The sequence below is a fragment of the Ranitomeya imitator genome, chromosome 3 (genome assembly GCF_032444005.1).
Source record: "Ranitomeya imitator isolate aRanImi1 chromosome 3, aRanImi1.pri, whole genome shotgun sequence".
Classification (NCBI taxonomy): domain Eukaryota; kingdom Metazoa; phylum Chordata; class Amphibia; order Anura; family Dendrobatidae; genus Ranitomeya; species Ranitomeya imitator.
The window spans coordinates 277,039,673-277,056,932 of record NC_091284.1 but is presented as its reverse complement, the minus strand read 5'-3'; the positions used below and the strand labels follow the sequence as shown (position 1 = coordinate 277,056,932).

At 43.7% G+C, this 17,260-nt stretch overlaps 1 protein-coding gene across 2 annotated transcripts in view; it reads left to right on the top strand.

Moving 5' to 3' along the window:
* NAV1 (neuron navigator 1) overlaps positions 1–17,260 on the top strand; it is a 220,006-nt gene that overhangs the window by 185,182 nt on the left and 17,564 nt on the right. The gene's annotated exons all lie outside the window — the stretch shown is intronic.

Here is a 17,260-nt window from a genome sequence, read left to right as displayed (position 1 = left end):
GTATATGGACTTTTCCAAAGTTTTTGATACGGTGTCACACAAAAGGTTGATACATAAAATGAGAATAATGGGGATAGGGGAAAATATGTGCAAGTGGGTTGAGAGCTGGCTCAGGGATAGGAAACAAAGGGTGGTTATTAATGGAGCACACTCGGACTGGGTAGCGGTTAGCAGTGGGGTACCACAGGGGTCAGTATTGGGCCCTCTTCTTTTTAACATATTTATTAATGACCTTGTAGGGGGCATTCAGAGTAGAATTTCAATATTTGCAGATGACACTAAACTCTGCAGGGTAATCAATACAGAGGAGGACAATTTTATATTACAGGATGATTTATGTAAACTAGAAGCTTGGGCTGATAAATGGCAAATGAGCTTTAATGGGGATAAATGTAAGGTCATGCACTTGGGTAGAAGTAATAAGATGTGTAATTATGTGCTTAATTCTATAACTCTGGGCAAAACCGTCAATGAAAAAGACCTGGGTGTATGGGTGGATGACAAACTCATATTCAGTGGCTAGTGTCAGGCAGCTGCTACAAAGGCAAATAAAATAATGGGATGCATTAAAAGAGGCATAGATGCTCATGAGGAGAATATAATTTTACCTCTATACAAGTCACTAGTTCGACCACACTTAGAATACTGTGCACAGTTCTGGTCTCCGGTGTTTAAGAAAGACATAGCTGAACTGGAGCGGGTGCAGAGAAGAGCGACGAAGGTTATTAGAGGACTGGGGGGTCTGCAATACCAAGATAGGTTATTACACTTAAGGGCTATTTAGTTTGGAAAGACGAAGACTAAGGGGTGATCTTATTTTAATGTATAAATATATGAGGGGACAGTACAAAGACCTTTCTGATGATCTTTTTAATCATAGACCTGAAACAGGGACAAGGGGGCATCCTCTGCGTTTGGAGGAAAAAAGGTTTAAGCATAATAACAGACGCGGATTCTTTACTGTAAGAGCAGTGAGATTATGGAACTCTCTGCCGTATGATGTTGTAATGAGTGATTCATTACTTAAATTTAAGAGGGGACTGGATACCTTTCTGGAAAAGTATAATGTTACAGGGTATATACACTAGATTCCTTGATAGGGCGTTGATCCAGGGAACTAGTCTGATTGCCGTATGTGGAGTCGGGAAGGAATTTTTTTCCCCAATGTGGAGCTTACTCTTTGCCACATGGGTTTTTTTTGCCTTCCTCTGGATCAACATGTTAGGGCATGTTAGGTTAGGCTATGGGTTGAACTAGATGGACATATAGTCTTCCTTCAACTTTAATAACTATGTAACTATGTAGTTCGGCCCTCCACAACAGTCATGGTCTCTCATGTGGCCCCTCGGAAAAATGAATTGCCCACCCCTGCTCTATAGAATGAACTATAGAATAAACTCTCCCTCTCACAATTTGTACATCCCAGAGAAGAGCACCTCACCATATTTTGAGCGTATTATAACAAAGTGAAATTACAACCTCCATTGCGTAATAGCAGTATGTTTTAACTATAACATAACTTTTAATCTAGATTAGATAAAACAATATGAAGTGAATGTACACATATTGCACCAAAAAAGCTGAATGGCATTTAAAAGGGGTGGCACATGTGTCTTTTTTACATATTTTTATACCTGTGACAGAGTCTGTTTTGTTAGAGGTGTCATTATATTTGCCAGGGAACATACCCTATAGATTCATTTAGGGAAGGCATTAAACACCCTTAAGGCTAAGTTCACACTAGCGTTGCGCCGCCCTGCGTCGGCGACGCAACGCGCGACGCACGTAAAAACGCGCGCAAAAACGCGCGCGTTTTGCGACGCGTGCGTCGTTTTTGACGAAAATCGGACGCACAGAAAATGCTACAATGTAGCGTTTTCTTGCGTCCGACACTAGCGTCGGAAACGACGCACGTGGCGAAAAACGCCACCAAAACAACGCACGCGTCCCCTATGTTAAACATAGGGGCGCGTCGCCGCTGCGTCGCCGGCGCAACAGCGACGCACATTGGCGGAACGCCAATGTGAACGTAGCCTAAGCTACAACCCACAGGTAAATAGTGTTTTTGTGTACAGTCTTTGCACTTTAGGTCCTTCTTTCATGTTTGTCTTCTTGTTTTCACTTCATATGGTTTTATCTAATCTACATTAAAAGTTATGTTCTAGGTACCACATACTGCTATGGCACTTCTAGATCCTGTGGTCTTTTCTCTACCAGGTTTGCTATTAAAACCTACATTGCTGTAATACTGATGATACAGTGCTCAGCATAAATGAATACACCCCCTTTGAAAAGTAACATTTTATACTCACTGAACACAATAACAATTTTCAACAATTTGAAAGGACTGAGTTTCATAGAACATTTTCTTAACCCTTAACATGAAAGTAAGATTAATACTATAAGTTTCATTACAAAATCTTTAGTTTTACTCAAAATTTTTAATGCAAAACTGAATAAATCCCACATCAAAACTATTACATCCAGTATTTTGTGTGACCTCCTATAATTTTTAAGCACAGCACCAAGTCTTCTAGGCATGGAATGAACAAGTTGGCGACATATCGTAAAAATCTATGTTTTTGCATTCTTCAAGAAAGACCCTGTTTTGGAGCCTGGATGCTGTATGTAGAATGATGCTCAATTTGTCTCTTCAGAAATCCCGTAAGTGTTTGATTGGGTCCAGATCAGGAGATATGATCACTTCAGAAATGCAACAGATGTGTGCTTTAGATCATGTGGGCATTTTGGAAATGTTGCACGTCTACCAATGTTACCTAGGGATGGTAGCATCTTCTCTTTCAATATAGAGCAGTACATGTGAATTCATGATAGCGTCAGTGAAACATTGCTCCCCAACACCAGCAGCAATCATGCAGCCCCACATGAGGACACTGCCACGGCAATATTGTAATGTAGGCACCATTTTTCTAAATGCATGGTGCCTACAATGAAACATGCTTGTGGCAGTGTCCTTATGTGGGGCTGCATATTTTATATACTCTTTCTGCTTTGACACCTCCATTTTCTATTCCTGGAGATTTATATTTTATTTGTGATATGGCATGGGTAGCCCTTTTCTCAGTTACTTTGGATGAGGACATGTGGTAATACACATGGTTTTATGTTCTAATTTTTTATTACCGTATGTCTATGTTTAGCATGATTTTGCACTAAATACAATGTATTTGCTATATTTGAAAGTGCAGTCTCTACTCACATGCATGTGTCTCTTTCTTTATTGGAAAGCAATCCGTTTGCTTATAGAGGTGATGCCCATCTAGTTTGGTAGTTTTCTTCACCTATGATCCTTAGAGGGGAGTACATGGGCTCCAGATTGTGCCCATTTTGGGGTCTGACTGACCTGTGGGACATCAGGGGCTGACATATTATTGGTGCAATCTGTGTAGCTGCACAAAGGCCCAAGAGGTAAGGGGACCCATTTTCCAAGTCAAAAGCATTATGATGAACTATTGGGACTGCAAATGGCCCATATATTGCTCTAAAGGTACCATCACACTCAGCGACGCTGCAGCGATATAGACAACGAGCCGATCGCTGGAGCGTCGCTGTTTAGGTCGCTGTAGAGACGTCAAACACCGCAACTCCAGAACGATGCAGGAGCGATTCAGTGACGTAACGGCGACTCACTTATCGTTCTCGCTGGTTGTTAGCTCCATGTAAAACGTTGCTGGCGTCATTGCTTTTGATGTCAAACATGACGATACACGCCAACCTGACGACGAAATAAAGTTCTGGACTTCTAGCTCTGACCAGCGATGGCACAGCGGGATCCAGAAACGCTGCTGCATGTCAAACACAACGAGATCGCTATCCAGGACGCTGCAACGTCACGGATTGTTGTCGTTCTCGTTGCAAAGTTGCTGAGTGTGACGGTACCTTTAGGCTGGAGTCACACTCAGCGTAAGACAATACGGTCCGTATATTACGGCCGTAATACGCTGAAAAGTCCCCAAAAAAGTGGTCCGTAGCTCCTCCGTAGGCAGGGTGTGTCAGCGTATTTTGCGCATGGCATCCTCCGTATGTAATCCGTATGGCATCCGTACTGCGTGTTTTTCTCGCAGGCTTGCAAAACCAACACACGGCTATACAAGGGATCCATGTGTTAAAAAAAAAAATTATATATATATATATACTGTCTATATATATATATATGTGTGTGTCATTAGACACATATATGTATATATATTATTACTTCATACAGCGCTAGATAGCTTTAAAGCCGGTAATTCAATTACCGGCTTTTGCTATCTCCTTCCTAAACCCGACGTGATTTGAGACATGGTTAACATACAGTAAACCATGTCATATCACCTTTTTTTTTGCATATTCCACACTACTAATGTTAGTAGTGTGTATATGTAAAATCTGGCCGTTCTATCTACTAAATTAAAGGGTTAAATGGCGGAAAAAATTGGCGTGGGCTCACGCGCAATTTTCTCCGCCAGAGTAGTAAAGCCAGTGACTGAGGGCAGATATTAATAGCCTGGAGAGGGTCCACGGTTATTGCCCCCCTTCCCCCCCCCCCCCCCGGCTAAAAACACCTGCCCCCACCCACCCCAGAAAAGGCACATCTGGAAGATGCGCCTATTCTGGCACTTGGCCACTCTCTTCCCATTCCCGTGTAGCGGTGGGATATGGGGTAATGAAGGGTTAATGCCACCTTGCTATTGTAAGGTGACATTAAGCCAAATTAATAATGGAGAGGCGTCAATTATGACACCTATCCATTATTAATCCAATAGTAGTAAAGGGTTAAAAAAAACACACACATTATTAAAAATTATTTTAATGAAAAAATCACAAATGTTGTTGTAATAATTTATTCTACGCTCAATCCACTCACTGAAGACCCTCGATCTGTAACAAAGTCAAAATAATAAACCAACAATATCCTTACCTTCCGCAGATCTGTAATGTCCAACGATGTAAATCCATCTGAAGGGGTTAAAATATTTTGCAGCCACGAGCTTTGCTAATGCAACGTTGTTCGTGGCAGCAAAACCCCGGGGAATGAAGGTAAAGTAGGTCAATGACCTATATTTACCTTCATTTGCGGTGAGGCGCCCTCTGCTGGTTGTTCCTAGATCGTGGGAACTTTCCTAGAAAGATCCCAGGCTCGAGTTCATAAGAGGCGCCCTCTGCTGGTTGTCCTCATATGAACTCGAGCCTGGGAGCTTTCTAGGAAAGTTCCCACGATCTAGGGACAACCAGCAGAGGGCGCCTGACCGCAAAGGCAGGTAAATATAGGTCATTGACCTACTTTACCTTCATTCTCCGGGGTTTTTGTTGTGAATTTGCTTTTTGGCTCCCTCTAGTGGTTACTAGTTTTTTGACTCTGGTTTTTCTGTCTTTCCTTTTATCCGCACCTGGGTCGTTAGTTAGGGGCGTTGCTTTATAAGCTCCCTGGACACTCAGTTCTATGCCTGGCAACGTAGTTATCAGAGCTAATCTGCTGTGCTCTTGTCTACTGATCCTGGTCCGGTTTTTCAGCTAAGTCATTTACTTTGCTTTTTGCTATTTGTTTTTGGTTTTGTATTTTTGTCCAGCTTGTTCCTAATCTGTATCCTGACTTTTGCTGGAAGCTCTAGGGCGCTGGTGTTCTCCCCCCGGACCGTTAGACGGTTCGGGGGTTCTTGAATTTCCAGTGTGGATTTTTGATAGGGTTTTTTGTTGACCATATAAGTTACCTTTCTATATTCTGCTATTAGTTAGCGGGCCTCTCTGTGCTAAACCTGGTTCATTTCTGTGTTTGTCATTTCCTCTTACCTCACCGTTATTATTTGTGGGGGGCTTCTATCCTGCTTTGGGGTCCCTTTCTCTGGAGGCAAGAGAGGTCTTTGTTTTCCTCTACTAGGGGTATTTAGATTCTCCGGCTGGCGCGAGTCATCTAGGATCAACGTAGGTATGACCCCCGGCTACTTCTAGTGTTGGCGTTAGGAGTAGATATATGGTCAACCCAGTTACCACTGCCCTATGAGCTGGATTTTTGTATCTTGCAGACTTCCACGTTCCTCTGAGACCCTCGCCATTGGGGTCATAACAGTTTGCCAGGCCAATATTAAATGTTTAATGCATTGCAAAAGAGGGATTATAAGAAAGAAGATTCTGAGTTTTTTTTTCTCCTCTCTCATTTTTTTTTTTTTTTTTTTTTTTTTTCTTCATCCCCTTTACCTCAGAGTGGCTTATGCTTGCTGCAGACATGAATGTCCAGACCTTGATTACAAGTGTGGACCAGCTGGCTACTCGTGTGCAGGGCATACAAGATTATGTTATCAGAAGTCCTGGGTCAGAACCTAAGATACCGATCCCTGAACTGTTTTCCGGAGACAGGTTTAAGTTTAGGAATTTCAAGAATAATTGTAAATTGTTTTTGTCCCTGAGACCCTGTTCATCTGGAGACTCCGCTCAGCAAGTAAAAATTGTTATTTCGTTCTTACGGGGTGACCCTCAAGATTGGGCTTTTTCGCTGGCGCCAGGAGATCCGGCATTGGCTGATATTGATGCGTTTTTTCTGGCGCTCGGTTTACTTTATGAGGAACCCAATCTTGAGATTCAGGCAGAAAAGGCCCTGCTGGCTATGTCTCAGGGGCAGGACGAGGCTGAAGTGTATTGCCAAAAATTTCGGAAATGGTCCGTGCTGACACATTGGAACGACTGTGCACTGGCCGCTAATTTTAGAAATGGTCTTTCTGATGCCATTAAAGATGTTATGGTGGGTTTTCCCATTCCCACAGGTCTGAATGATGCTATGGCACTGGCTATTCAAATTGACCGGCGATTGCGGGAGCGCAAGACCGCAAATTCCCTCATGGTGTTGTCTGAACAGACACCTAATTCGGTGCAATGTGATAGAAAAACCGCAAATTCCCTCATGGTGTTGTCTGAACAGACACCTGATTTAATGCAATGTGATAGAATCCTGACCAGAAATGAGCGGAAAATTCATAGACGCCGGAATGGCTTGTGCTACTACTGTGGTGATTCTACACATGTTATCTCAGCATGCTCTAAACGTATAGCTAAGGTTGTTGGTCCGGTCACCGCTGGAAATTTGCAACCTAAATTTATTCTGTCTGTAACTTTGATTTGCTCACTGTCGTCTTATCCTGTCATGGCGTTTGTAGATTCAGGTGCTGCCCTGAGTCTTATGGATCTGTCATTTGCTAAGCGCTGTGGTTTTACTCTTGAACCATTAGAAAATCCTATTCCTCTTAGGGGTATTGATGCTACGCCATTGGCAGCAAATAAACCGCAGTATTGGACACAGGTTACCATGTGCATGACTCCTGAACACCGCGAGGTGATACGTTTTCTTGTTTTACATAAAATGCATGATTTGGTTGTTTTAGGGCTGCCATGGTTACAGACCCATAATCCCGTCCTGGACTGGAAGGCTATGTCAGTTTCTAGTTGGGGCTGTCGTGGTATTCATGGGGATATCCTGCCTGTGTCTATTGCTTCTTCTACGCCTTCGGAAGTTCCGGAGTATTTGTCTGATTATCAGGATGTCTTTAGCGAGTCCAGGTCCAGTGCATTGCCTCCTCATAGGGACTGTGACTGTGCTATAGATTTGATTCCAGGCAGTAAATTTCCTAAGGGAAGACTCTTTAATCTGTCGGTACCTGAACATACCGCTATGCGTTCGTATATCAAGGAGTCTTTGGAGAAAGGACATATTCGTCCGTCTTCTTCCCCTCTTGGTGCAGGATTCTTTTTTGTGGCTAAAAAGGACGGATCTTTGAGGCCTTGTATTGATTATCGGCTTTTAAATAAGATCACTGTCAAATTTCAGTATCCTCTGCCGCTGTTGTCTGACTTGTTTGCCCGAATTAAAGGTGCCAAGTGGTTCACCAAGATAGACCTTCGTGGTGCGTACAACCTTGTGCGCATTAAGCAAGGTGATGAATGGAAAACCGCATTCAATACGCCCGAAGGTCATTTTGAGTACTTGGTGATGCCTTTTGGGCTCTCCAATGCGCCTTCAGTTTTTCAGTCCTTTATGCATGACATTTTCCGGAAGTATCTGGATAAATTTTTGATCGTTTATCTGGATGATATTTTGGTTTTTTCTGATGATTGGGACTCGCATGTGGAGCAGGTCAGGTTGGTCTTTAAAATTTTGCGTGAAAATTCTTTGTTTGTCAAAGGCTCAAAGTGTCTCTTTGGTGTACAGAAGGTTCCCTTTTTGGGGTTTATTTTTTCCCCTTCTGCTGTGGAGATGGACCCGGTCAAGGTCCGAGCTATTCTTGATTGGACTCAGCCCTCGTCAGTTAAGAGTCTTCAGAAGTTCTTGGGTTTCGCTAACTTCTACCGTCGTTTTATCGCTAATTTTTCTAGCGTTGTGAAACCTTTGACGGATATGACCAAGAAGGGCTCCGATGTAGCTAACTGGGCTCCTGCTGCCGTGGAGGCTTTCCAGGAGTTGAAACGCCGGTTTACTTCGGCGCCTGTTTTGTGCCAGCCCGATGTCTCACTTCCCTTTCAGGTTGAGGTGGATGCTTCGGAGATTGGAGCAGGGGCCGTTTTGTCGCAGAGAGGCCCTGGTTGCTCTGTTATGAAACCTTGTGCCTTTTTCTCTAGGAAGTTTTCGCCTGCCGAGCGAAATTATGATGTGGGCAATCGGGAGTTGTTGGCCATGAAGTGGGCATTTGAGGAGTGGCGTCATTGGCTCGAGGGTGCTAAGCATCGTGTGGTGGTCTTGACTGATCACAAAAATCTGATGTATCTCGAGTCTGCTAAACGCCTTAATCCGAGACAGGCCCGCTGGTCATTGTTTTTCTCCCGCTTTGATTTTGTTGTCTCGTATTTACCAGGTTCAAAGAATGTGAAGGCCGATGCTCTTTCTAGGAGCTTTGTGCCTGATGCTCCTGGAGTCGCTGATCCTGTTGGTATTCTTAAGGATGGAGTTATCTTATCAGCTATTTCTCCGGATCTGCGACGTGTGTTGCAGAGATTTCAAGCTGATAGGCCTGAGTCTTGTCCACCTGACAGACTGTTTGTTCCGGATAAGTGGACCAGCAGAGTCATTTCCGAGGTTCATTCCTCGGTGTTGGCAGGTCACCCGGGAATTTTTGGCACCAGAGATCTGGTGGCCAGGTCCTTTTGGTGGCCTTCTTTGTCAAGGGATGTGCGGTCATTTGTGCAGTCCTGTGGGACTTGTGCTAGAGCTAAGCCTTGCTGTTCTCGTGCCAGCGGGTTGCTCTTGCCCTTGCCTGTCCCGAGGAGACCTTGGACACATATCTCCATGGATTTCATTTCTGATCTTCCGCTATCTCAGGGCATGTCTGTTATCTGGGTGATATGTGATCGCTTCTCCAAGATGGTCCATTTGGTTCCTTTGCCTAAGCTGCCTTCCTCTTCCGATCTGGTTCCTGTGTTTTTCCAGAACGTGGTTCGTTTGCACGGCATCCCTGAGAATATTGTGTCAGATAGAGGATCCCAGTTCGTTTCCAGGTTCTGGCGATCCTTTTGTAGTAGGATGGGCATTGATTTGTCGTTTTCCTCTGCTTTCCATCCTCAGACTAATGGACAGACGGAGCGAACCAATCAGACTTTGGAGGCTTATTTGAGGTGTTTTGTCTCTGCTGATCAGGACGATTGGGTGACATTCTTGCCGTTGGCTGAGTTTGCCCTTAATAATCGGGCTAGTTCCGCCACCTTGGTTTCGCCTTTTTTCTGCAACACTGGTTTCCATCCTCGCTTTTCTTCAGGTCATGTGGAGTCTTCTGACTGTCCTGGGGTGGATTCTGTGGTGGATAGGTTGCAGCGGATCTGGAATCATGTGGTGGACAACTTGAAGTTGTCACAGGAGAGGGCTCAGCGCTTTGCCAACCGCCGCCGCGGTGTGGGTCCCCGACTACGCGTTGGGGATTTGGTATGGCTTTCTTCCCGCTTTGTTCCTATGAAGGTCTCCTCTCCCAAATTTAAACCTCGTTTTATTGGTCCTTACAAGATATTGGAAATCCTTAATCCTGTATCTTTTCGTCTGGATCTTCCTGTGTCGTTTGCTATTCACAATGTATTTCATAGGTCCTTGTTGCGGCGGTACGTTGTGCCTGTAGTTCCTTCTGCTGAGCCTCCTGCTCCGGTGTTGGTTGAGGGCGAGTTGGAGTACGTGGTGGAGAAGATCTTGGATTCTCGCCTCTCCAGGCGAAGACTTCAGTACCTGGTCAAGTGGAAGGGCTATGGTCAGGAGGATAATTCCTGGGTGGTCGCCTCTGATGTTCATGCGGCCGATTTAGTTCGTGCCTTTCATGCCGCTCATCCTGATCGCCCTGGTGGTCGTGGTGAGGGTTCGGTGACCCCTCACTAAGGGGGGGGTACTGTTGTGAATTTGCTTTTTGGCTCCCTCTAGTGGTTACTAGTTTTTTGACTCTGGTTTTTCTGTCTTTCCTTTTATCCGCACCTGGGTCGTTAGTTAGGGGCGTTGCTTTATAAGCTCCCTGGACACTCAGTTCTATGCCTGGCAACGTAGTTATCAGAGCTAATCTGCTGTGCTCTTGTCTACTGATCCTGGTCCGGTTTTTCAGCTAAGTCATTTACTTTGCTTTTTGCTATTTGTTTTTGGTTTTGTATTTTTGTCCAGCTTGTTCCTAATCTGTATCCTGACTTTTGCTGGAAGCTCTAGGGCGCTGGTGTTCTCCCCCCGGACCGTTAGACGGTTCGGGGGTTCTTGAATTTCCAGTGTGGATTTTTGATAGGGTTTTTTGTTGACCATATAAGTTACCTTTCTATATTCTGCTATTAGTTAGCGGGCCTCTCTGTGCTAAACCTGGTTCATTTCTGTGTTTGTCATTTCCTCTTACCTCACCGTTATTATTTGTGGGGGGCTTCTATCCTGCTTTGGGGTCCCTTTCTCTGGAGGCAAGAGAGGTCTTTGTTTTCCTCTACTAGGGGTATTTAGATTCTCCGGCTGGCGCGAGTCATCTAGGATCAACGTAGGTATGACCCCCGGCTACTTCTAGTGTTGGCGTTAGGAGTAGATATATGGTCAACCCAGTTACCACTGCCCTATGAGCTGGATTTTTGTATCTTGCAGACTTCCACGTTCCTCTGAGACCCTCGCCATTGGGGTCATAACAGGTTTTGCAGCAAGGAGCAGCGCTGCATTAGCAGAGCTCCTTGCTGCAAAATATTTTAACCCCTTCAGATGGATTTACATCGTTGGACGTTACAGATCTCCGGAAGGTATGGATATTGTTGTTTTTTTTTTTTTTTGTTACAGATCGAGGATCTTCAGTGATTGGATTGAGCGTAGAATAAATTATTACATCAACCTTTGTTTTTATTTCATTAAAATAATTTTAATAATGTGTTTGTGTATTTTTTAACCCTTTAATACTATTGGATTAATAATGGATAGGTGTCATAATTGACGCCTCTCCATTATTAATTTGGCTTAATGTCACCTTACAATAGCAAGGTGGCATTAACCCTTCATTACCCCATATCCCACTGCTACACGGGAATGGGAAGAGAGTGGCCAAGTGCCAGAATAGGCGCATCTTCCAGATGTGCCTTTTCTGGGGCGGCTGGGGGCAGGTGTTTTTAGCCAGGGGGGGTCCAATAACCATGGACCCTCTCCAGGCTATTAATATCTGCCCTCAGTCACTGGCTTTACTACTCTGGCGGAGAAAATTGCGCGTGAGCCCACGCCAATTTTTTCCGCCATTTAACCCTTTAATTTAATAGCTAGAACGGCCAAATTTTACATATACACACTACTAACATTAGTAGTGTGGAATATGCAAAAAAAAAAAGGTGATATGAGATAATTACTGTATGTAAACCAGGTCTCATATCATGTCGGGTTTAGGAAGGAGAGAGCAAAAGCCGGCAATTGAATTACCGGCTTTAAAGCTATCTAGCGCTGTATGAAATAATAATATATATACATACATGTGTCTCACTGACATATATATATATATATATATATATATATATATACCTATTCTATGTGTACACATTTATTCTACCTATTCTAATGTAAGCTGTCAGTGTGATTTTACTGTACACCGCACTGAATTGCCGGCTTTTCTCTCTAACACCGCTGCGTATTTCTCGCAAGTCACACTGCTGGTCCGTGTGTAATCCGTATTTTTATGGCTTCCATAGACTTTCATTGGCGTTTTTTTTGCGCAATACGGTGACAAACGCAGCATGCTGCGATTTTCTACGGCCGTAGAATGCCATATAATACTGATCAGTAAAATACGGCAGATAGGAGCAGGGGCATAGAGAATAATTGTGCCGTTTGTTTTGCGAGTTTTACGGACGTATTTTCTGCGCTCTTACGTCGTGTCGTGTCGTGTTCGACAGAGGGTGACATACTACCCTTTCTGTTTACTTATGTGGGTTGGATTGGTGTCTTATCTGAGGTAAAGCTGTTGGTGATCATTAGTGGTATCCTGCGGCTCAGAAGTCATTTAGGCAAGTATGGAGCCTCTGGGAGGTTTTTTCTCATCTTAGGTATGTATACTTGTCCCCACATGTCCTAGTGCATCACTTTCTGAGAAACCCTTTTCTCCTTTAAGCAGTCGTTTTTTGATCTCCTACAAGATCTCAATAATGGGATTTGGCTCTGGCATCTAAGTTGGGTAATAAAGAGTCCTTTGTATTTATTTTTCTCACATTATCCCCATAGGCTGTCTCATACATATTAAATATTAGGAGTGAAATTGACACTCTGCTCCTGAGGCCCAAACCACTGCCAGCATGAATTAGAGCCTGGCTGAACTATTGTGACCTGTCAATCAACTGGAACAGGGAGGGGAGAAGATGGATGATTGTGGTTCTTCAAACTATGTTTTCTCAGAAACAATGGAGCATTTCTGAGAAAATAAATGGCTGCAATCACACAGCCAGGCTGCAATACAGCAGCATGGTTTGAGTAACATGAATTGACTTAGGCCGGCGTCACACTAGAGAGTTTTACGGATGTCTGAGAGGCGCAAAAACTACGCATTGCACACGGACCAATGTTTCTCTATGGGGCAGCTCCTATCTGCCGTATATTTCTCAGCTGTATTTTACGGGCGTAGAAAATCGCAGCATGCTGCGTTTGTCAGCGTATTGCGCAAAAAATCCGCCAATGAAAGTCTATGGGGTCGAGAAAAATACGGATTACACCATCACTGTGACTTGCGAGAAATATACATCGGTGTTCTAGAGAAAAGCCGGCAATTCAGTGCGTTGTACAATAAAATCACACTGACAGGTTAGAATAGAATAGGTAAAATAAATGTCTACACATAGTTTAGGGATATATATATATATATATATATATATATACACATATATATATATATATATATATGTCAGTGAGACACATATATATATATATATATATATATATATATATTTATATTTCATACAGCACAAGATAGCAGAAAAGCCAGTAATTCAATTGCCGGCTTTTGCTATCTCCTTGTCAAACCCGACAGGATATGAGACATGGTTTACATACAGTAAACCATTTCATATCACTTATTTTTTTTACATATTCCTCACTAGTAATGTTAGTAGAGTATGTGTGCAAAATTTGGGGGATCTAGCTGTTAAAATAAAGGGTTAAATTGCGGAAAAAACTGGCGTGGGCTCCCGCGCAATTTTCTCCGCCAGAGTGGGAAAGCCAGTGACTGAGGGACTGAGGGCAGATATTAATAGCCTAGAGAGGGACCATGGTTTCCCCACCCCCCCGGCTAAAATCATCTGCCCCCTGCCACCCCAGAAAAGGCACATCTGTAAGATGCACCTATTCTGGCACTTAGCCATTATTAATCCAATAGTAGTAAATGGTTAATAAAACACACACACACATTAGGAAAAAAGTATTTTATTGAAATAAAGACACAGGGTGTCGTAATAGTTTATTATACTCTCAATCCAAACGATGACCCTCATTCTGTAAAAAAGGAAAAATAAAAAAACAGCAATATCCCATACCTTTCCGCCGTTACAGTCATGTCCCACGATGTAAATTCATCTGAAGGGGTTAAATAATTTTACAAGCAGGAGCCTGCTAATGCAGCCGCCCCTGCCTGTAAAAACTGGGGAATGAATGGGAAGCAGGGGAACGTAGCTACCTAGACTTGCGGTGCTGCGCCCCCTGCTGGCATAACCACATATGCACTCTAGCGTGAGAAAATATTCAGAAAAATTCCCACGCTCGAGTTCATATGAGTTTATACCAGCAGGGGGCGCAGCACTGCAAGTCTAGGTAGCTACGTTCCCCTGCATTCAATTCATTCCCCAGTTTTAACAGGCAGGGGAGGCTGCATTAGCAGGCTCCTGCTTGTAAAATTATTTAACCCCTTCAGATGGATTTACATCGTGGGACATGACTATAACGGCGGAAAGGTATGGGATATTGTTGTTTTTTTATTTTTACTTTTTTACAGAACGAGGGTCGACATTTGGATTGAGAGTATAATAAACTATTACAACACCCTATGTCTTTATTTCAATCAAATACTTTTTTCCTAATGTGTGTGTGTGTTTTATTACCATTTACTACTATTGGATTAATAATAGATAGGTGTCTTATTGACAGCTCTCCATTATTAACCAGGCTTAATGTCACCTTACAATAGCAAGGTGGCATTAACCCTTTATTACCCCTTATCCCACCGCTACAGGGGAGTGGGAAGAGAGAGGCTAAGTGCCAGAATAGGCGCATCTTACAGATGTGCCTTTTCTGGGGTGGCTGGGGGCAGATGGTTTTTAGCCAGGGGGGGTCAATAACCATGGTCCCTCTCTAGGCTTTTAATATCTGCCCTCAGTCACTGGCTTTCCCACTCTGGCGGAGAAAATTGCGCAGGAGCCCACGCCAGTTTCTTTCGCAATTTAACCCTTTATTTTAACACCTAGAGCTCCCAAATTTTGCACACAGACACTTCTAACATTAGTAGTGAGGAATATGTAAAAAATAAGGGATATGAAATGGTTTACTGTATGTAAAACCATGTGTCATATCATGTCGGGTTTAATAAGGAGATAGCAAAAGCCGGCAATTGAATTGCTGGTTTTTCTGCTATCTTGCGCTGTATGGAAAATAAATATATATATATATATATATGTGTGTGTGTCTCACTGATATATATATACAGGTCCTTCTCAAAAAATTAGCATATAGTGTTAAATTTCATTATTTACCATAATGTAATGATTACAATTAAACTTTCATATATTATAGATTCATTATCCACCAACTGAAATTTGTCAGGTCTTTTATTGTTTTAATACTGATGATTTTGGCATACAACTCCTGATAACCCAAAAAACCTGTCTCAATAAATTAGCATATCAAGAAAAGGTTCTCTAAACGACCTATTACCCTAATCTTCTGAATCAACTAATTAACTCTAAACACATGCAAAAGATACCTGAGGCTTTTATAAACTCCCTGCCTAGTTCATTACTCAAAACCCCCATCATGGGTAAAGGTACCTTCACATTAAGCGACGCTGCAGCGATACCGACAACGATCCGGATCGCTGCAGCGTCGCTGTTTGGTCGCTGGAGAGCTGTCACACAGACCGCTCTCCAGCGACCAACGATGTCTGTAACCAGGGTAAACATCGGGTAACTAAGCGCAGGGCCGCGCTTAGTAACCCGATGTTTACCCTGGTTACCATCCTAAAAGTAAAAAAAAACAAACAGTACATACTTACCTACAGCCGTCTGTCCTCCAGCGCTGTGCTCTGCTCTCCTCCTGTACTGTCTGTGTGAGCACAGCGGCCGGAAAGCAGAGCGGTGACGTCACCGCTCTGCTTTCCGGCTGACCGACGCTCACAGCCAGTACAGGAGGAGAGCAGAGCACAGCGCTGGAGGACAGACGGCTGTAGGTAAGTATGTACTGTTTGTTTTTTTTTACTTTTAGGATGGTAACCAGGGTAAACATCGGGTTACTAAGCGCGGCCTTGCGCTTAGTTACCCGATGTTTACCCTGGTTACCAGTGAAGACATCGCTGGATCGGTGTCACACACGCCGATCCAGCGATGTCAGCAGGAGTCCAGCGACGAAATAAAGTTCTGGACTTTATTCAGCGACCAACGATCTCCCAGCAGGGGCCTGATCATTGGTCGCTGTCACACATAACGATTTCATTAACGATATCGTTGCTACATCACAAAAAGCAACTATATCGTTAACAATATCGTTATGTGTGAAGGTACCTTAAGACTAGCGACCTGACAGATGTCAAGAAGGCCATCATTGACACCCTCAAGCAAGAGGGTAAGACCCAGAAAGAAATTTCTCAACAAATAGGCTGTTCCCAGAGTGCTGTATCAAGGCACCTCAATGGTAAGTCTGTTGGAAGGAAACAATGTGGCAGAAAACGCTGTACAACGAGAAGAGGAGACCGGACCCTGAGGAAGATTGTGGAGAAGGACCGATTCCAGACCTTGGGGAACCTGAGGAAGCAGTGGACTGAGTCTGGTGTGGAAACATCCAGAGCCACCGTGCACAGGCGTGTGCAGGAAATGGGCTACAGGTGCCGCATTCCCCAGGTAAAGCCACTTTTGAACCATAAACAGCGGCAGAGGCGCCTGACCTGGGCTACAGAGAAGCAGCACTGGACTGTTGCTAAGTGGTCCCAAGTACTTTTTTCTGATGAAAGCAAATTTTGCATGTCATTCGGAAATCAAGGTGCCAGAGTCTGGAGGAAGACTGGGGAGAAGGAAATGCCAAAATGCCTGAAGTCCAGTGTCAAGTACCCACAGTCAGTGATGGTGTGGGGTGCCATGTCAGCTGCTGGTGTTGGTCCACTGTGTTTCATCAAGGGCAGGGTCAATGCAGCTAGCTATCAGGAGATTTTGGAGCACTTCATGCTTCCATCGGCTGAAATGCTTTATGGAGATGAATATTTCATTTTTCAGCACGACCTGGCACCTGCTCACAGTGCCAAAACCACTGGTAAATGGTTTACTGACCATGGTATTACTGTGCTCAATTGGCCTGCCAACTCTCCTGACCTGAACCCCATAGAGAATCTGTTGGATATTGTGAAGAGAAAGTTGAGACCCAACACTCTGGATGAGCTTAAGGCCGCTATTGAAGCATCCTGGGCCTCCATAACATCTCAGCAGTGTCACAGGCTGATTGCCTCCATGCCACGCCGCATTGAAGCAGTCATTTCTGCCAAAGGATTCCCGACCAAGTATTGAGTGCATAACTGAACATTATTATTTGATGGTTTTTTCTTGTTTGTTATTAAAAAACACTTTTATTTGA